Genomic DNA, 19513 nt, shown 5'->3' with positions numbered 1-19513 from the left:
CTTTTTCAGACGAATCGCGTTTCTGGAGATTTCAAATGAACCAAGCTATCCTCACCAAATTAATGGTATGAATGGATCACCTTGAGTTATTGGAGGACCTTGAGCCATGGTTTAAGTTGTGGCACCATGTTCTGATTAAAAAGTCAGTTGTTCAGGTGAATTAGGTTAAAAACCCTAATTGTCGACCTGATGAAATTGATGACTGTGGATCTTGAATTGAGATACAATTTCCATTGGATATTGTCATAGGGATTATTTGAAGATGATTGAAACCTTTGAGTGATCCCCTGGAGCTTTTTAGGGTTTCCCAAATGTGATCCCTGATTTTAGTCCCTGATAGTTCAAAACCCTAGTCTGATGATTTGAAATTTCATTGTTGATCAATCCTTGTGTAGGAGATGTCTTGAGCCAATAGATTAGATCAAAATTATGTACTTGGGGTCTTGAGGTCATGTCCCAAGCCATAGGTCAAATTCTGAGCAAAAGTCAGGAGTTTGCTGTCTTCAGTCAAAACCCTAAATTAGTTTATTCAAGGCTTTTGAGCTTGTTGAAATGAATCTTTGAGGACCAAATGTTGATTATTGATGAAGATGATTCATTTGAGATGAAGGGAGAACAAAACCCTAATTGATTGTTACTTGTACTGATGAGTGATTTCTTGATTAAACCCTGCTGAGCACAAGTAGCAAACACAAGCTATGCAATTTGTTAGTGATGCAAATGATGCATATGCAAATGATATGAGGTGGTATCTTAGGTAAAAAATTGGGGTATGACAATAAGTATAGGCTTAATGTTGTGAACTAAGTTGGATAATGATCAAATGAATTAAATATCCTATTTATAGAAGTTCTTCAGGCCATGCTTTTACAGGAATGCACCCCATCTCCTTTTGGACGGGATCTGCCATAATGAAGACGACGGGCGCCGGGCTAGGGTGGCGGGCGCCGAGTGTGTAAAATGGGAGAACGTGGAGGAAGTGTCAGTTACCTCCTGAGTGGAGGCGGACACGTCATGGCGTCTCCTAAAGCGGCTGCCAAACTGAATGCCATGTGTGTAATTTCACTGAAAAACTCGACTTCCTGGCTTTTAAGCTTCGCTTCTTCAAGGAGAGGTCCAAATGATCAAGGCACTTGAAAGTAAAAATAAAACAAGCACAACACAAAGAAATAATACTAAAAAAACTATAAAAATCATGTGCAATTCGAGTCAAATACATAGTGTGTTTCAGTGTTATCAAATCCTCCCGCATTTATACCTTTGCTTGTCCTCAAGCAAAACTCTCAGTAGTAGATGAAAAAGAATCATTTTCCAAAATCTGAGTAAAAAGGGCTTCTAAGTTCAAATAAGGATGTGCTGATAGGTACTAACTAATCGGAACCAAGGATATCATGATAACACTTTCCGCACAAAATATGGGCATAAACTTCATTCCTTTAAAAACAGATCCATGTTAGTCCATTATGCCTAAGCTTCCCTTTTTTGTAAGGTCCTTTTTCATTCAGGCGCAATCACATTAAGCCCGTTATCCGTACCTACTCATAGTAGAGTGACTCATTAGTGACTCTGATCTCAAGCATGGGGCTCTAGTACATGAATTGGTATAACTCATTTATTTATCCAACTGTTGTTGTGGGGGATCATACCGTAATCCGCCCTACCGAGTCGAGCACCAGATACCTCTGAATCAACCAACAATAGGCATAAACCTTTTTATATATTTTTTTGTTTCTTTTGCAAATTTTTACAACAATATGAGTTAAGTGATTGTCTGAGAGTCACCTAAGCTGGAGTTGCATTTTTCATTTAAAGAACAGAAACAGTGATCATTCACTTATTTTCATCGATCCCCTACGTAGAGCATGCTTAGGCCAGAGCCGACTGCTAGGATAAACTACTAAAAGACCTTTGTTACAATGAAATAAAGCTATAGCATAGGGGGTAACAAGATCAGTTCTTATATTTACAAAGTTTATGGTGCTAAAACGATATCCATTTTTCAAAAAAAAAATCCCAAGTTAAACACATCCTACCTTGAACTTGTCTTATAACTCAAATTTTAAAACACACTGTTTTCTTTAACAAGAAAAGTTTTTTGGTACTGTAAAAAGTGGTGGGGAAATAAGGATACACTACACAAAATGACTCATCAAGCACATGTTTTTATTTAAAACAACAAAACAAGCAACAAAATAAAATACTATAAAGCAATAAATAAGGTAAAAACAAAAGGAAAGCGATAAAAATCTCCTCCCACACTTAAACCGGACATTATCCCCAATGTTCTAATAAAAGATAGATCAGATGAACTTGGAAGAAGCTAGTGTAGGCCAATGGTACCCTCATCCTCCTGGGTGGAATATCCTGGATGATGACTCCTACTACGACGACGACCCTCTCAAGAAAGCTCGAGTCGCTCAACTCTAGAAGATAGTACGTCGTATCCCTCCTGCAACTGTCTGCAACGGCCAAGTAAGGAGCCTTTAGTGGCTTCTATCAGAGTGAAGTGCCGCTGAAAATAGGCCTCCTGATGCTGTAGCGGTGAAATTGGTGAGACTAAAGCCATGGGAAAGACTTAGCTCATTTATTTTAAAATACAATCGCCGCCGCGCTTTATTGTTTCCAAAAGGACTGAGAGAAAGAGCGAATAAAACCCATAGAAGTTTTTAAAATCAAAACTAATAAACTTATATGAGATTTGAGTAAGGGGGTTTGTTATACAAGGGGAAGAAGCACCCCACATATCCATGGTATCCCATGGGAACCTCTTTGAAAATGTTATTGTTTTTGTGTACATGTATTTGAAAAAAAATGCGAATTTGTTTAAAAAGAGTGTGGGGATGAGAAAAGAAGTTTTTAAAAGTGAGCTCGATAAGACATCGCATATTAGGCCTACATACCCCTTTAACAATAGGGAAATCAGAGCTTTTGTAGTTCCTTTTAAAAGGAAAAATAAAAGGGGCCAAAGTGGCCAAAATCTTTTTGGGTGTTAAGCTTTAACAATGCTCAACAACTTTTTAATAGGTTAAGTCTTACCAATACTTAACAATTTTTAATAAAAAGGGACCAAGCGTTAGCAATACAAGGTCAATGGACTAAGAGTAGTTTCACCGGGAATAATTCTTATCTTAGTACCAAGGTCTTAAAACAAATGGGTGGTTGAGCTTTAACAATACAAAACCAATAAAACAAGGACAAAGCTTTATCAATACAAGGTCAATGGACTAAGAGTAGTTTCACCGGGAATAATTCTCCTCTTAGTGCCAAGGTTTCAAAACAAAATGTTGGTTGAGTTTTAACAATACAAAACCAAAGGTGGGTTTAAAAAGGTTGAGATTTAACAATACAAAACCATTTTTTAACAAGTGAAAAGCATTAACAATACTTTAACACAAAATAAAAGAGATTTGGAAAAGAGTTTGAGTACCTTGACAATTTTAGTCAATACCATTCTCATTCCTTTGGATTTTTCAACAAACAACTTAAGCAATCTATCAATGGATACCTCAAGTGTGTGTGATAACATATGTCACAAGAGACAAACAAGTCAGTGTGATAATCATCAATGATAATGAACAAGGATGTTTATACCTTTGGATGGATTCATATATGAATGAATGATGGATGATGAATATGAAACTCATGCATGTGGGTTAAATAAACAAAGTATATACAAATGATAATACAATTCATAATAATTGCAAAACACATGGATGGAAATCAACAAGTATATGTACAAGTACAAAGGATAATGATCAAAGTAAACAAGTCACATTTAACATGAATAAACAAAGATCAAACTATTTTTGGAATTAGGGTTTTGAAATTAACACCTAAACCTAATTAATTTTTAATGATTAAATACCAAATTATAAAAGAGAATTGGTCTAAGGGTACATGGAAAATTCAAAGACATATTATCCTAACCCTAATCATATATTCACAAAAAATACACAAAGTTATTTTGAAGAAAATATTCAAAGGAAATGATTTTTTATTGATTTTTTAATAATTAAATACATGTTTTTGATTTAATTTTTAAATGAAGTAAAAATAATTTTTTTTGGTTTTTTAATTTATAACATGAAAATATATAGGTTAAATAAGCTACACAAAAAAAATCAAGCTAAAATGGTTAATTTTACTATTTTAAAAAGATTTTCAAAGTTACATAAAAAATCAAAATGAACTAGTGGTAAAAAAAGAGGATTTTATGGCTACTAAGGTTTGAACCCACACACCTAGACTCACTACTCAAAACTAACACCACTGGGCCAACGCGCTGGGGCGAGGGGGATTCGAACCCTAGACCCTATAGACACGCTTCACACAAACACACTTGCCAACTGAGCTATAACGATGAATTCGTTAGTGGAACATCTTTCAAACATTATATTAAACTCATTTTTCAAAATGATGAATGGCGCCACAGCCTTCATCTTTTTCCTCGTGGGACAACAACAACAACCTCCATGGTTGATTTCTGAATATCACCATTTCTTAATCATTTTTAACAAAATAAGACCCTAGCATGATCAGTATCAAACCACAAACCTAACCATATAATTAACTAACATTTATTCATCCTAAAACATGTTAATTTCTGGAAAGTGTGTATGAACCCTAAAACTGAGTTTTCAAATTAAATTCTTGAATCAAACAATTAGGCCCTAAAACCTTTAGGGCTATTAATTCCTACATAATTCTGAGTGGAATGGCAACAAGTTTTGTTCAGGATGATGCCTAAATGATTATGCTCGAGTTCAAGCTTCTTACCTCTGAAAATGGAGATCAAACTCTTGCTTAGAGGTGTTACAGAATGGCTGCAATGATCTGGAAAGCTTTAGTGATGTCCAAGGATGGTGTTTGAATGCTTAGAATGCTTTGATCACCTCTGCAACTTTGAACCCGATAGCACCTACAAAATGAAAAATTTAAAGAGAAATAATGGAATATAGGTGTTACAGTGGTTAATGGATGATCTGAACAACTTCTATATGATATATGAAAGGTGTTTGGATGATTTGTTTGGACAATTCGCTTAAGGAATGAAGTTTGGAGTGATAAGGCTCTTTATGAAGCTTTAATGGAGGTATGAGAATGATTTTTGGCTAGGGGTGTTTGGGAAGTGTTTGGAGGTGATCAACAACTTCTAAATGATGTATGGAAGTTATTAGAAAGGTTGGTTTTTACCCAAAACTTCTCTAACTAAAATTTGCTATGAAAATGCAAATGACACAAAAAATGGATTTTGGAATGAAGAGTAACTTTGGGATTTCTTGTTTGTTTGATCAAGGAAGCAAGGCCCTCTATTTATAGGCCAATATTAGGGTTTGTGGAGGGAAAAATCTCAGAATTTGGAGCTCCCATGTGATAGTTGTACCACATTGCTTATCCATAAAGTTATGTGATAGTTATGGTTTCAATGGAAGGTACAAGGCTTCAAGCATGCTTATGTGACTTTGTTCTGAACTTTGCAGGCTTGATTGTGGTGTTTAACTTGCTTTTCCTGCAGAAGAAACATGTTTAGAGGCTAAATGCAAGAGTGGTTGGATTAAAGCCTCTTTACGAGAATGGAAGTGTGATCTTTATGCTTGAAATGGAATGATTCATTGTGTAATGGCTTAAACATGTGGATCATAACTCAAAAGAGTGTGTAAATATCTGATTATGGCATCTTAAACAAGTTAGAAGGCTTGTAATTTGGAGATTCTTTCAGATTTTGAACAAATTCAAACTTTGTTCTTCATGTTCTTCTTCATTTTCAAGTGTTCATGGAGCCGTATTGACAAAATCATATCTCATAGCTCAAGCCATGGAATTTCATGCTATTGGTTTCTTTGGAAAGCCCTTGATACATACTTCAATTCACTTGTTAAAAGTTTTCTCAAACTCTTTTAGGATCATGGAGAAAAATGGCCACAAAGTTAGAAAAAATCCAAGTGAAAACACTTAAAAAGTTTCTAAGTTTTTTGAACATAATCTTCATAATTCCATATCTCTCAAAATAATCACTTTTGTTGAAACCATGAGTAGAGACAAAGTTGTTTATTTGATTAAGATCTACAACTTTCATGTTGGGAGATTTTTGAGTGTGTAGGTGAAATTTGAAGTTCCCAAAATGAGGTCAAAATCACTTAAAAAACCTTAATTTTGACTTTTGTTGACTTTTTGATTCTTGATGAAACTTCTTGATTTCTCTTGGTAAAATGTCTTCAATAGTCATATGATGATGATTTGAATCCTCAAAATTTTATGGTTGACTATTTTTCTCAAAAGTCAAAGGTTGGCTCACACAATTGACTTTTTCCAAATGAACAACAGTTTTGTGGATTCCATATGAATCAAGGTCTCCTCTTCGAATGAATAATGTGAATGGATTATAATGTTGATTTGGATACCTTTGAATCATGTTTTGAGTCTTGGAGCCATGTCTTGATTAAAAGTCAACCCTCCAGTGGAATTAGGTCAAAACTCTAATTTGGGGCCTCATGTGATCTTGGGAGTTGTTGATCTTGAATTGGGCCATCTTTGGACTTGGATGTTGATGGGAGAACCTTTTGAATCATAGGAGAGTGTTGAACTTCCTTGTGGGCCTCAAAACCCTAATTTGCTCAGTATCCTCTTTGATCAGTCTCATGTCTTGGGGCACAAGCAACAAGCAACAATTTTTTGTATTTTTGGTTAGCAAATGATATGCATGATGATAATGATGTTCCTAATATTTTGAAATATGATGGGATCTTAGTGCAATTAAAATGGCTAGAGACAAACTTATCTCTAATAGGTCATTTATCATCGATTTCTTGAACACTAAAGATGCAATTGAAATAACAATATGAAGATAAGATCAAGTTACTTGAGTTAGTATCATACAACATTTCACTAATTAACCAATGAATAGTCAATAAAGATTAAGAAAGATAAACAAAAATTACAATACAAAATGAAAATCCTGCTACAAAATTACTGCTAAAAAGTAATTACAAATCAAAATCAAACGTTAACTAATGAAGAGTCAAGATAATATGAAGATTAAGAAAGATAAACAAAAATAACAATACAAAATTAAAAAGTGCTAAAAACTACAGCTTTTATAAAGCGATTACAAATCAAAATTAAAACCAACATCTATATTCAACATTTAGTATATATACATGATTGGATGTATATTTCTTGAAAGAGACAATCTACCGAACAAATTTAAAAAGAGAAATGGAAAAAAATTTGAGATTGAAGGCTATTTTTTAAGGTATTTATAATGAATACATAGAATTCAAATAGAGGATAATTGAAAAGTAAAAAATTGTAACGTATATTCAATAAAAAAGTTACAATAATAATTTTTTTGGAATAAGTTAAAATGTAAAAGATGGAAAGTTTTTTATTCTCTCTTTAGAAATCTTTAATTCATTTTTATTGCACTTAATAGAATTAAAAAAAATCAATGAAAAATATTTTACAGTTACATTTAAATTCATTCTTATTAAACGTTTTTGTAGAATTCATTTTTATTAAACTTCTATGTGACTGTTAAATGTTATATATTCTAATTCTTAAATGTTAAATTTATTTTTAAAGAAAACATGTAACCGTTGCATTAATATTTATTTATATACATTAATATTTATTTTGTTAATTTTGTTTATTATTTATTGATTTCCTCTTAATTAATATATATTAAAATTGTATTCAGATTTTTTTATATTTTCTACTATTGCAAAATAGAAAAGTAATTATATTTTGGGTTAAATGCATTTTACCCGCTGCCATATTGGTGTGTTTTGCTTTACCCCCTAAAAAAAACTTATTGGACCGACCTTGCCAAATAAAGATTCCATCAAATTTGACCCTGGATCAATATTCCAACAGAATCTGCCTAGGTGGCATGCGCATGTGGCATTTTTTATTTTTTTTATTTTTTAATTTCCACGTGGAATTTCTTTTTTTTTTTCAAATTTTTTTAAATTATTTTCTCCAAATTTTTTTTTTAAATATAGTATACTTTTTTTTTCAAAAATTATTTTTATTATATATAAATCTGCAGGTATTGTCAAATCCATAGATAAATTCGCAGGTAAATCCGTAGGTAAATTCGCAAGTAAATCCGCAGGTATTGTCAAATCCGTAGGTAAATTCGCAGGTATTGTCAAATCCGCAGGTATTGTCAAATCCGTAGGTAAATCCGCAGGTATTGTCAAATCCGTAGGTAAATCCGCAGGTATTGTCAATTCCGTAGGTAAGTCCGCAGGTATTGTCAAATATTTTTTTAAAAACGTAAAAAAAATATTTTTTAAAAAAAATATTAAAATTTTTTTTTTTAAAAAAATATTTTTAAAAAAAAGTTTCCAAGTGGCAATGCTGACTGTGCCACATCGCTTATGTGTTGTAGAGTCAGCACTGCCAAAAATGCCACGTAGGCAAGATTCTAAGAATCTTGGCCAAAAAAATTGATTAGGGTTCTTATTGATGGAATCTTTATTTGGCAAGGTCTGTCCAATAAGTTTTTTTTTAAGGGTGGTAAAGCAAAACACGCCTATATGGCAGGGGGTAAAATGCATTTAACCCTTATATTTTTTATAAATTATATAATTTTTAATCATAGTAGTTAAATATTATATTATATTATATTATATTTCTTATTATAATTATAATTATTTTATTACTTATTATTTTGTTTATTATTATTATTTTTTTTAATGTAGGGACAAATTAGTAAAAATACAATTAGGGAGTAATATTTTCAAAATAACTAACATTAATAAAAAAATAATACAACATATTTATATTTTATTAATTTGAGAAAATATCACTATGTAATTATTATTAATATGTTATTTATTTAGAAATAAAAATTTCATATTTATTTTGAGAAAAAATATAAATTTTTTAAAAAGAGACAGTTGTATTGGCTCTAATAAATTTTTAGAATTAATTAGTAATATTAAATAAAAAATTAGTGAAATTATTTTCAATATTATTATTATTACCATTAAATTCATAATACATATGAGAATATGAGAGTCGACTAATTTAAATTTCAATTATTCATTTAGTGTTTAATCTATAGATTAAAATTTTAAGAAATTTTTTATTCAATGTCAAGTCCAAAAAAAAAGTTTTAAATCATATATTGAATTGGAGTTTGTGTGAAGAATTAAAAAAAGAGTGATAGAAATTCTAATTTTTAATATGATGCCACATAAGCATTGGAATTCTAATATGCTGCCACATTAAATTTAGGGTTAGGGTTGTGTTCAAGGTTGTCATCAAGACAACCTTGGATTTGTATTAAGTAGATTAGAAGGTAATAATATTATATTTAATGAAAAGTTGTTTGAAAGTATGGAATTTGGTTTTTAATCGGTTAGTTAGGAGTGGGAAAAAAAATTTAAATAACCAGGTTTTAAAATAAAAATTCCAAAAAAACCATGTTTTGGGGAAATTAACTAAAGTATCTAGGTTTGGCAGCACTGATCAACACGCCTACTTTGAAAAATGTGTGATCAATTCAAGCACACTGATCAATGTCTGTTGTAAAGATTCCAAAATGACGGGACTAGACGAAAGCATGTGTATTTGACTGTCCAAGACAACATCACTACAAGACAAAAGGGGAACCCTAATTTTACCTAAATGCAGTTTGATTTTGGTTTAACTTTTAGATTATAAGTATTAAAATCAGCACAACTACATTGTAACGATAAAACATCTATTCATTGATTAAAATCAACGTTGATTGAAAGATACATAGAAATTTCCAACAAAAAATTAATAAAACTAAGAGATCTACGAAATTACAACGGTTAAAACAATGTCATATGTCTCATGCATCATTCGAATGGAATCAATGTCGTATTTCACTTCGTCCCACCAACATTCCGTTTTTTTGGTCTCAAGCGAGGTCCTTGTTCTAAGCCTCTGGATCCTTCTGATGACTTTGCCGGGTTTGTACTCCCCCTCTAAAAAAGACATCAGAGTCCTCTTGAGTTGGTCGAAGGAATGGATATTCCAAAACTTCACCGGAATTGGAGGTTTGACAGGAGAGAATATGACATGCCCTTCCCTTATGCGGTATTTCGGTTTAGGATCGGGATGCTTCATTGATGTTTGGTGACATCCATCTGGCCTAATACGAGACATTGTTGTGTTTGTGTTTGGTGTTTGTGTTTTTGTTTGTGTATAACAATTCAACCCTAGGAACCCCTAATTTATAAAAGTATTGGGTGAATAAGGAGTATTGTTGCGTACTGTTTACAAACATGCCTAAGTTGAAAAATGTCTGATAAATATAAGCACACTGATCAATGCCTATTCTAAAGATACAAAAATGACGGGACTAGACGAAAGCATCCGTATTTGAAAGTCCAAAATGTAACAGCCCGAGCCTTCGGCGTTCCCGGCACTATTACCTCACGATCTTCTTTACTCCCCTCTCTAGTAAAGTTTTTGCCTTCCGTGGGAATCGAACCATGTACCCTGGGGTTCAAGTACATGTTCAATCCATTCCCACTACCAATTGAGCTAGTAGGTCAAGTGGTAGTGGGAATGGATTGAACATGTACTTGAACCCCAGGGTACATGGTTCGATTCCCACGGAAGGCAAAAACTTTACTAGAGAGGGGAGTAAAGAAGATCGTGAGGTAATAGTGCCGGGAACGCCGAAGGCTCGGGCTGTTACATAGCCTTTTTATGTAACAGCCCGAGCCTTCGGCGTTCCCGGCACTATTACCTCACGATCTTCTTTACTCCCCTCTCTAGTAAAGTTTTTGCCTTCCGTGGGAATCGAACCATGTACCCTGGGGTTCAAGTACATGTTCAATCCATTCCCACTACCACTTGACCTACTAGCTCAATTGGTAGTGGGAATGGATTGAACATGTACTTGAACCCCAGGGTACATGGTTCGATTCCCACGGAAGGCAAAAACTTTACTAGAGAGGGGAGTAAAGAAGATCGTGAGGTAATAGTGCCGGGAACGCCGAAGGCTCGGGCTGTTACACAAAACACACACTGACAGTATGGGACATCAAGACAACTTCACTACAAGACAAAACGGGAACCCTAATCTTCAAAATCTCTTTCTTGGAAGGCGCCATTTCAAATGGCGCATATGTACACATGTCAATTTTGTCCTTTTCCCTATTGTAGCACCATACAACTATCACGCATGCGTCTGAACCATAGCTTATAATCTGCATGCGTCTGAACCCTGTCCAGTAACATGCATGCGTCTGAACTTTAGCCTATCCCATGCATGCGTCTGAACTTTAGCCTGTCACATGCATGCGTCTGAACCCGAGCTTGCATCCTACTATGGAACCTAGACCTACACTTAATGCATGCACTGCTACTCTGTAACCTACACCTATATTGCATGCATGCACGCCTAGTCTTCTTCATACACCTAACACAACTAGATGTTGTGACATGTCCAGCATGCATTGAGTTACCGTTTCATCTTTCTCACTATATACATGTACTATATTCTCATTTTTTCATCAGAACAACAACAATAAACCCATAACAAAACCAAAACCTTAAGTGTTTCCTGTTTCAAAATACCAACTATGTCTATCTTAACATGGGGAAAAAAGCACCGAGGGACAAGGAAAACATCAAATCATATGTAAGTTTTTTTCGTCAGGCAAAACATTTGTTGTAATATAATTGCATATTAATCTTGTGTTACTTTTTTTAGGATGTCAGCTGATTCCGTACCCGCAGTCATGTTGTTGTCCATCCTGATGAATTCATTACACCATATTTACAACGGGCTAGTTTCGGGCACATTATTTACATTACAAACCAAACCATTGATTTTAAGTTTGTCCTGGCCTTGTTAGAACGATGGAGGACAGAAACTCACACGTTTCATCTTCCAACCGGGGAATGCACAATAACCCTGGAAGATGTATACATGTTGCTGGGCCTTCCGATAATGGGTAAGGCCGTTAATGGGGTTGTCCAACAAGCCAATGCCCTTTGCGAGCAATCATTGGGCATTTATTTGATAGAAGGCTATGAAGGTGCTAGGTGAAGGATAGAAAAACACTTAGAAAGGGGGGGTTTGAATAAGTGTAGTTTAAAAACTTGAACGATAAAAACAATTTGCACAGTTATTTTTATCCTGGTTCGTTGTTAACTAAACTACTCCAGTCCACCCCCACGGAGTGATTTACCTCATCTGAGGACTTAATCCACTAATCGCAACAGATTACAATGGTTTTCCACTTAGTCCGCGACTAAGTCTTCTAGAGTATCCTGATCACAACCTGATCACTCCAGGAACAAATGCTTAGACACAAGCTAATACTTTCTTAGAGTATCCTGACCACTACGTGATCACTCTAATTACAACTGCTTAGACACAAGCTAAGACTTCCTAGAGTATCCTGATCAACACTTGATCACTCTAGTTACTTACAAATTAATGTAATCAAATAAGAGTTTTACAATTACTTCTGAAAAGCTATAATCACAACAGTGATATTTCTCTTAATGTTTAAGCTTAATCTCACTAATATATTACAACAGCAATGTAGTGAGCTTTGATGAAGATGAAGTTTGAGAGCTTTGATTTGAACAGCGTTTTAGCAAGTTAATATTCACAGAAATCGTCAACCTTGCTTCTCATCAGAGCTTCATATTTATAGGCACTTGAGAAGATGACCGTTGGGAGCATTTAATGCTTTGCATATTCCGTACAACATTGCATTTAATGTTTCACGCTTTTGTCAACTACCTCGAGCCTTGTTCACGCTATGTCTACTGACGTTGCCTTTAATAGCTTCTAACGTTCCTTTTGTCAGTCAGCGTAGCCTGCCACCTGTACTTTCTTCTGATCTGATGTTTGTGAATACAACGTTTGAGTATCATCAGAGTCAAACAGCTTGGTGCATAGCATCTTCTTGTCTTCTGACCTTGAAGTGCTTCTGAGCGTGATACCATGAGAACTTCAGTGCTTCTGCTTCTGAACTCAAGTTCTTCTGATGCTTCCATAGACCCATGTTCTGATTCTGCCTTGACCATCTTCTGATGTCTTGCCAGACCATGTTCTGATGATGCATGCTGAACCTTCTGAGTCAAAGCTTCTGAGCGCTGATTTGTGCATACTCTTTATATATTTCCTGAAAGGGAAATTGCAATGTATTAGAGTACCACATTATCTCACACAAAATTCATATCCTTGTTATCATCAAAATTAAGAATATTGATCAGAACAAATCTTGTTCTAACAATCTCTCCCTTTTTGATGATGACAAAAACATATATAAATGATATGAATTTGCGATCAGAAAGAGCAGACGGCTAAAGACAATTACACAGCTAAATCATAAGCATGTGAATATGTCTCCCCCTGAGATTAACAATCTCCCCCTGAGATGAATAATCTCCCCCTGAAATTAATACTAGAAGAATTTTATAAATAAAATACTTCCCTGAGTATTTCAGTAGAGACGTTCACAGTGCTTGATCTTCAGAACATTCATGGTTTCTGATTGTTGCTTCCATTAGGACAGCTTCAGAACTTTGAATTTCTTTAGATCCTCAGAACATTCACAGCTTCTGATTCTTGCTTCCATCGGACAGCTTCAGAACTTGAATTTCTCTGATCTTCAGAACATTCCCAGCTTCTGATTCTTGCTTCCATCGGACAGCTTCAGAACTTGAATTTCTTTGATCTTCAGAACATTCACAGCTTCTGATTCCTGCTTCCATCGGACAGCTTCAGAGCTTGAATTTCTTCTTACATCACTTCATGCTAGATTGTATCAAAACATTGTTGAATGTACCAGAGCATCATCAGAGCATCTCTACATCCTGAAATGTTACAGAACAACGCTAAACGACAAAAGTCAGCATGAATGAGTCAGAACATAGAATATGTTTCAGAACACATAATATGTATCAGAGCCATATAGAATGTATCAGAACAAATAGACATAATGTTTCAGAGCATATTCTATCATTAGAATATCTGAACATTCTTCCTTCTTGCTTCTGATTCTGAAGCTTCATAGCACTCAGCTTGCTTCAAGAATCCAAGAGCTTGATTCATCTTGTTGCTTCTTATGTTGATCTTGTAAAGAGAATCTTCAATTCCTGCAACAACACAACTTAAAGCATAGAACTTTGCAAGTTCTGTTAGTAATGTGGGGCCTTTTACCCGGTAACTGATAATATTAATCAGATCATTTATCATATATTTTCTCCCCCTTTTTGTCATAACATCAAAAAGAATATAAAAGATTCAGATGTAGAAAATGACAAAGTAAAGAAACAGAATTAAACTTTTCATTGATAAAGCAAACAGGATTACAAAAGATGTATGCAGAACAAGCAGATGCAACAAACAAAGAAAACTACAAGGATTTAAATACTACAACCCTAGCTTAGACATAATCTTAGCTAACATATCATGAATCCCTGCAGTGTTCTCAATTTGTCTAGCCATGAAAGCTTGAAACTCTGCATGCCTGTCCAGACGAGAACCTCCACTGGAAGAGAATACATGAATCCAAGGAGGAAGTGAGAGATAGTTCACAGGAAGAAAGCTAATGTCTCAAACGGGGCTTTCCCTTAACATAGAAGTCAAGAACATGATGCTTAACTTCATCCAATATCTCAAGAAAGTCTTCTTCCTTTGGATAAATGTTGATAACAGCATCACAGAAGAGATCTGACTTGAGACTTCTTGGAATCTTGAGAGATCCGTCTTGAAATCAATGTCAGCGATCCCCGAGATTTGTTTCTCAACCTGGAACCAGACAACCCTTCCAACCGTTCTATTCAAATAGATCGACCACCCTTGAGCCTTCGTCTTCGTTTCTGGTTTGAAACCATAAGCACCCAAGTCATCAGAGTCCACAGAAGATTTACACAAAACTTCCATTTCTGATGGAGGAATGGAGCAAGTTTTCAGTGGAGAAACCTCTTGTCTGTTGAATGCTTGTTGGGAGGAACTTAAAAAACGATTCATGGTGAATGCTAGGTTGAATATGAATAAACTAGGGTTTATGCAAAATGCAGATAAAGAGAGAGAGAGAGAGAGAGAGAGAAAGAAATAAATAGAGGGAAAAGAAACGTTTGAAGAGTATAAAGAGAAAAAGAAATAAACTGAAATGATGAATGGCATTTAATGTTACGTGACGTGAGGAGAGATAATAATGACAAAAAAAAGTGATTAGCACAGTTACCTAAGTAGGCGTCCCCTCAACTGCATGCACGCTTGTCCAGAAATAGTGAACACGTGTTTACCATCTGGATAGCCAGTTACAGCTGTTTTACTTTTAAAGAGATTCTGAGTCAACTTAGACAATGAAACGTTAGTAATAACAGAATCACTACTTCTAATTGATTACAATCAGAACTTCTTATAAAAGACTAATCCAATCTCATTTCAGAAGATACTCATACATAAGATCTTCTCATCTTCTCATTCTGGGCATAAATCCATACTGATATTCTTCAGAATGAACATAAACCTATCTTCAGCAAGGGGTTTTGTAAAGATATCAGCCCATTGATGGTCTGTATCCACAAAGTTTAAAGATATAACACCCTTCTGAACATAGTCCCTTATGAAATGATGTTTAATCTCAATATGTTTAGCTTTTGAATGTAAGATAGGATTCTTAGATAAACATATAGCAGAGGTATTATCACAGAAAATAGGAATGTTACTCTCATATATCTGATAATCTTCCAGCTGACTTCTCATCCAGAGCATTTGTGTGCTACAACCAGCAGCAGCAACATATTCTGCTTCTGTTGTTGAGAGGGCAATAGTAGCTTGCTTCTTGCTGTACCACGAGATCAGATGACTTCCAAGAAATTGACAACTTCAAGAAGTGCTCTTCCTTTCAATTCTATCTCCAGCATAGTCAGCATCACAGAATCCTACTAAGTTGTAATCTTTGGATCTTCTGTAAACTAAACCAACATTAGTAGTACCTTTCAGATACCTCAGAATTCTCTTAACCGCAGTTAAATGAGATTCTCTCGGATCTGATTGGAATCTAGCACATAAACAAACACTAAAGAGAATGTCAGGTCTAGAAGCAGTTAGGTATAGAAGAGATCCAATCATACCTCTGTACAACTTCTGATCTACCTTCTTACTTACCTCATCCTTACCTAGGACACATGTTGGATGCATAGGAGTTTTGGCTTCTTTACTTTCAGAAAGATTAAACTTCTTTAGAAGTTCTTTCACATACTTCGTTTGATGTACATATGTTCCATCAAAAGTTTGGTTGATTTGAATCCCAAGGAAATACTTGATTTCTCCCATCATGCTCATTTCAAATTCAGCCTGCATAGACTCAGCAAACTCCTTTCCAAGTGTAGCATTAGATGTTCCAAAGATGATATCATCAACATATATTTGACATATTAAAATATCCTTTTCAAAGGTTTTACAAAAAAGAGTAGTGTCCACTTTTCCTCTAGTGAAACCATTTTCCAGAAGGAATGAACTTAAACGTTCATACCAAGCTCTAGGAGCTTGCTTCAATCCGTATAATGATTTCTTTAATTTAAAAACATGATTTGGAGACTTGGAGTCTTCAAAACCAGGAGGTTGATGGACATAAACTTCTTCATCTATATAACCATTTAAGAAGGCACTCTTGACATCCATCTGATAAAGAGTGATGTTATGTTGAGTGGCAAAAGAAATTAATAGACGAATAGATTCTAACCTGGCCACTGGTGCAAAGGTTTATGTGTAGTCAATCCCTTCTTGCTGACTATAACCTTGAGCAACCAGTCTGGCTTTGTTTCTTACCACTTCTCCCTTCTCGCTTAGCTTGTTTCTGAATACCCACTTAGTGCCGATGATGTTAAATCCTTTTGGTCTAGGAACCAAGTCCCATACATCATTCCTTGTAAACTGATTGAGTTCTTCTTGCATGGCAATCATCCAGTCTGGATCTTCTAGAGCTTGATCAACAGAAGTTGGCTCGATCAAAGAAACAAGACCTAATTGACATTCTGCATTGTTCTTAAGGAATGCCCTTGTTCTGATGGGATCGTCTTTCTTCCCAAGGATCACATCTTCTGAATGAGCTGATACAAGTCTGGGTGATCTTCTGACTGTTGGCTCTTGAGAAATCCTGAGATTCTCTAAAGATGCAGCAACTTGATCTTCTGATCCATTGCTTCTGAGACTATCAGCTTCTGCAGCTTTGCTTCTTGGTTCTATTGCTTCTGATATATCAATATCAAAATCTGCAAAATTCTCAAACTGCTTTGGTTTTTCAAGACCAAGCTTATCATCAAACCTGATATTGATTGATTCTTCTACAATCAATGTTTCAGTATTGTATACTCTGTAGCCTTTAGAGCGTTCAGAATATCCAAGAAGGAAACACTTTTGTGCTTTAGAATCAAACTTACCAAGATGATCTTTAGTATTCAGAATAAAACATACACATCCAAAATGATGGAAATATGAAATGTTGGGATTTCTGTTCTTCCACAATTCATAAGGAGTCTTATTTAGAATAGGTCTTATAGAGATTCTATTCTGAATATAACACGCAGTGTTTATTGCTTCTGCCCAGAAGTGTTTAGCCATATTGGTTTCATTGATCATAGTTCTGGCCATTTCTTGTAGAGTCCTATTCTTTCGTTCTACAACTCCATTTTACTGTGGAGTTCTAGGGCAAGAGAAATCATGGGCAATATCATTTTCTTTGAAGAACTCCTCAAAGAATCTGTTCTCAAATTCGCCACCATGATCACTTCTAACCTTTATGATTTTGCACTCTTTCTCAGATTGGATCTGAGTGCAGAATTCAAAGAACACTGAATGAGACTCATCCTTGTGTTTTAAGAACTTTACCCATGTCCAGCGGCTATAATCATCAACGATGACTAATTCATATTTCTTCCCTCTGACAGATGCTGTTTTGACTGGGCCAAACAGATCAATGTGCAAGAGTTCTAACGGCCTTGAGGAAGAAACAACATTCTTAGACTTGAATGCAGGTCTGGAGAACTTGCCCTTCTGACATGCTTCACAAAGAGCATCTGATTTGTATTTCAGATTTGGGAGTCCTCTGACCAGATATAGTTTGTTAATCTGAGAAATCTTTCTCAAACTGGCATGTCCTAATCTTCTGTGCCAGACCCATTGCTCCTCAGAAACAGACATAAGGCAAGTCACCTTCTGCTTCTCAAGATCAGAAAGATCAATCTTATAAATGTTGTTCTTTCTCTCGCCTGTAAATAGGATTGAGCCATCCTTCTGACTTACAGCCTTGCAAGACTTTTGATTGAAGATTATATCATAACCATTGTCACTTAATTGACTTATGGACAATAAGTTATGCGTTAATCCTTCTACAAGAAGTACATTAGTTATGGAAGGAGAGTTACCAAGACTTATGGTTCCAGAGCCAATGATTTTGCCCTTCTGATCTCCTCCAAACTTGACTTCTCCACCTGGTTTAAGCACCAGGTCTTGGAATGTAGACCTTCTTCCCGTCATGTGTCGCGAGCACCCAGAGTCCAGGTACCATGACATTTTGCTTTTTGTCCTCTTTGCCGCCAAAGATATCTGCAACAGAAATTATCTTCTCCTTAGGTACCCACAATTTCTTGGGTCCTTTCTTGTTAGTTCTCCTCAAGTTCTGATTGAACTTGGGTTTAGCAAAATATTTAACAGGAGGAACAGCATGATATTCTTTAGGTTTGTCAGCATGATATTTCTTAGGATGTGTCACATGCTTCTTGGTGTGAACAGTGTTAAAACTCTGTGCATGTGAAGTGAGCCTAATATCATGTGCATGGCCATATTTGAACTGATCATACAATGGCTTGTATGTGATCTTCAGATCATCAATAGGTTCAAATTTATGTGAGGAATCACCCTCATAGCCAAAGCCAAACCTTCTGTTTCCAGAAACACCATATATCATAGAAGCAAGATGACTTCTGCCAATACTTCTAGATAAGAACTTTCTGAAGCTCGAGTCATATTCTTTCAGAATATGATTCATGCTAGGAATGGATTTTTCTGTTTCAGAAGGAGATCCACTATTTTTGGATAGATTTAAAACTTTTTCCTTCAGTTCAGAATTTTCCACTTCCAGCTTCTTAGTTTCAAATTCAAACTGCTTCTTTAGCTTTTTGTATTTGATGCTAAGATGAGCCTTGAGTTCTAGAAGTTCTGTTAAACTGGAAACTAACTCTTCTCTAGATAGTTCAGAAAATACCTCTTCAGAATCTGATTCTGATGTAGATTCTGATCCATCATCTTCTGTAGCCATCAGCGCGAAGTTGGCTTGCTCTCCTTCAGAGTCTGATTCTGATTCTGATTCAGAATCATCCCATGTTGCCATAATACCTTTCTTCTTATGAAACTTCTTCTTGGGATTCTCCTTCTGAAGTTTTGGACACTCGTTCTTGTAATGTCCAGGCTCATTGCACTCATAGCAGACAGCCTTCTTCTTGTCAGATCTTCTGTCACCAGAAGATTCTCCACGTTCAAATCTCTTTGAAC

This window comes from Vicia villosa, linkage group LG4 (genome assembly GCF_029867415.1).
Source record: "Vicia villosa cultivar HV-30 ecotype Madison, WI linkage group LG4, Vvil1.0, whole genome shotgun sequence".
Taxonomy (NCBI): Eukaryota; Viridiplantae; Streptophyta; class Magnoliopsida; order Fabales; family Fabaceae; genus Vicia; species Vicia villosa.
This window is presented reverse-complemented; position numbering follows the sequence as displayed.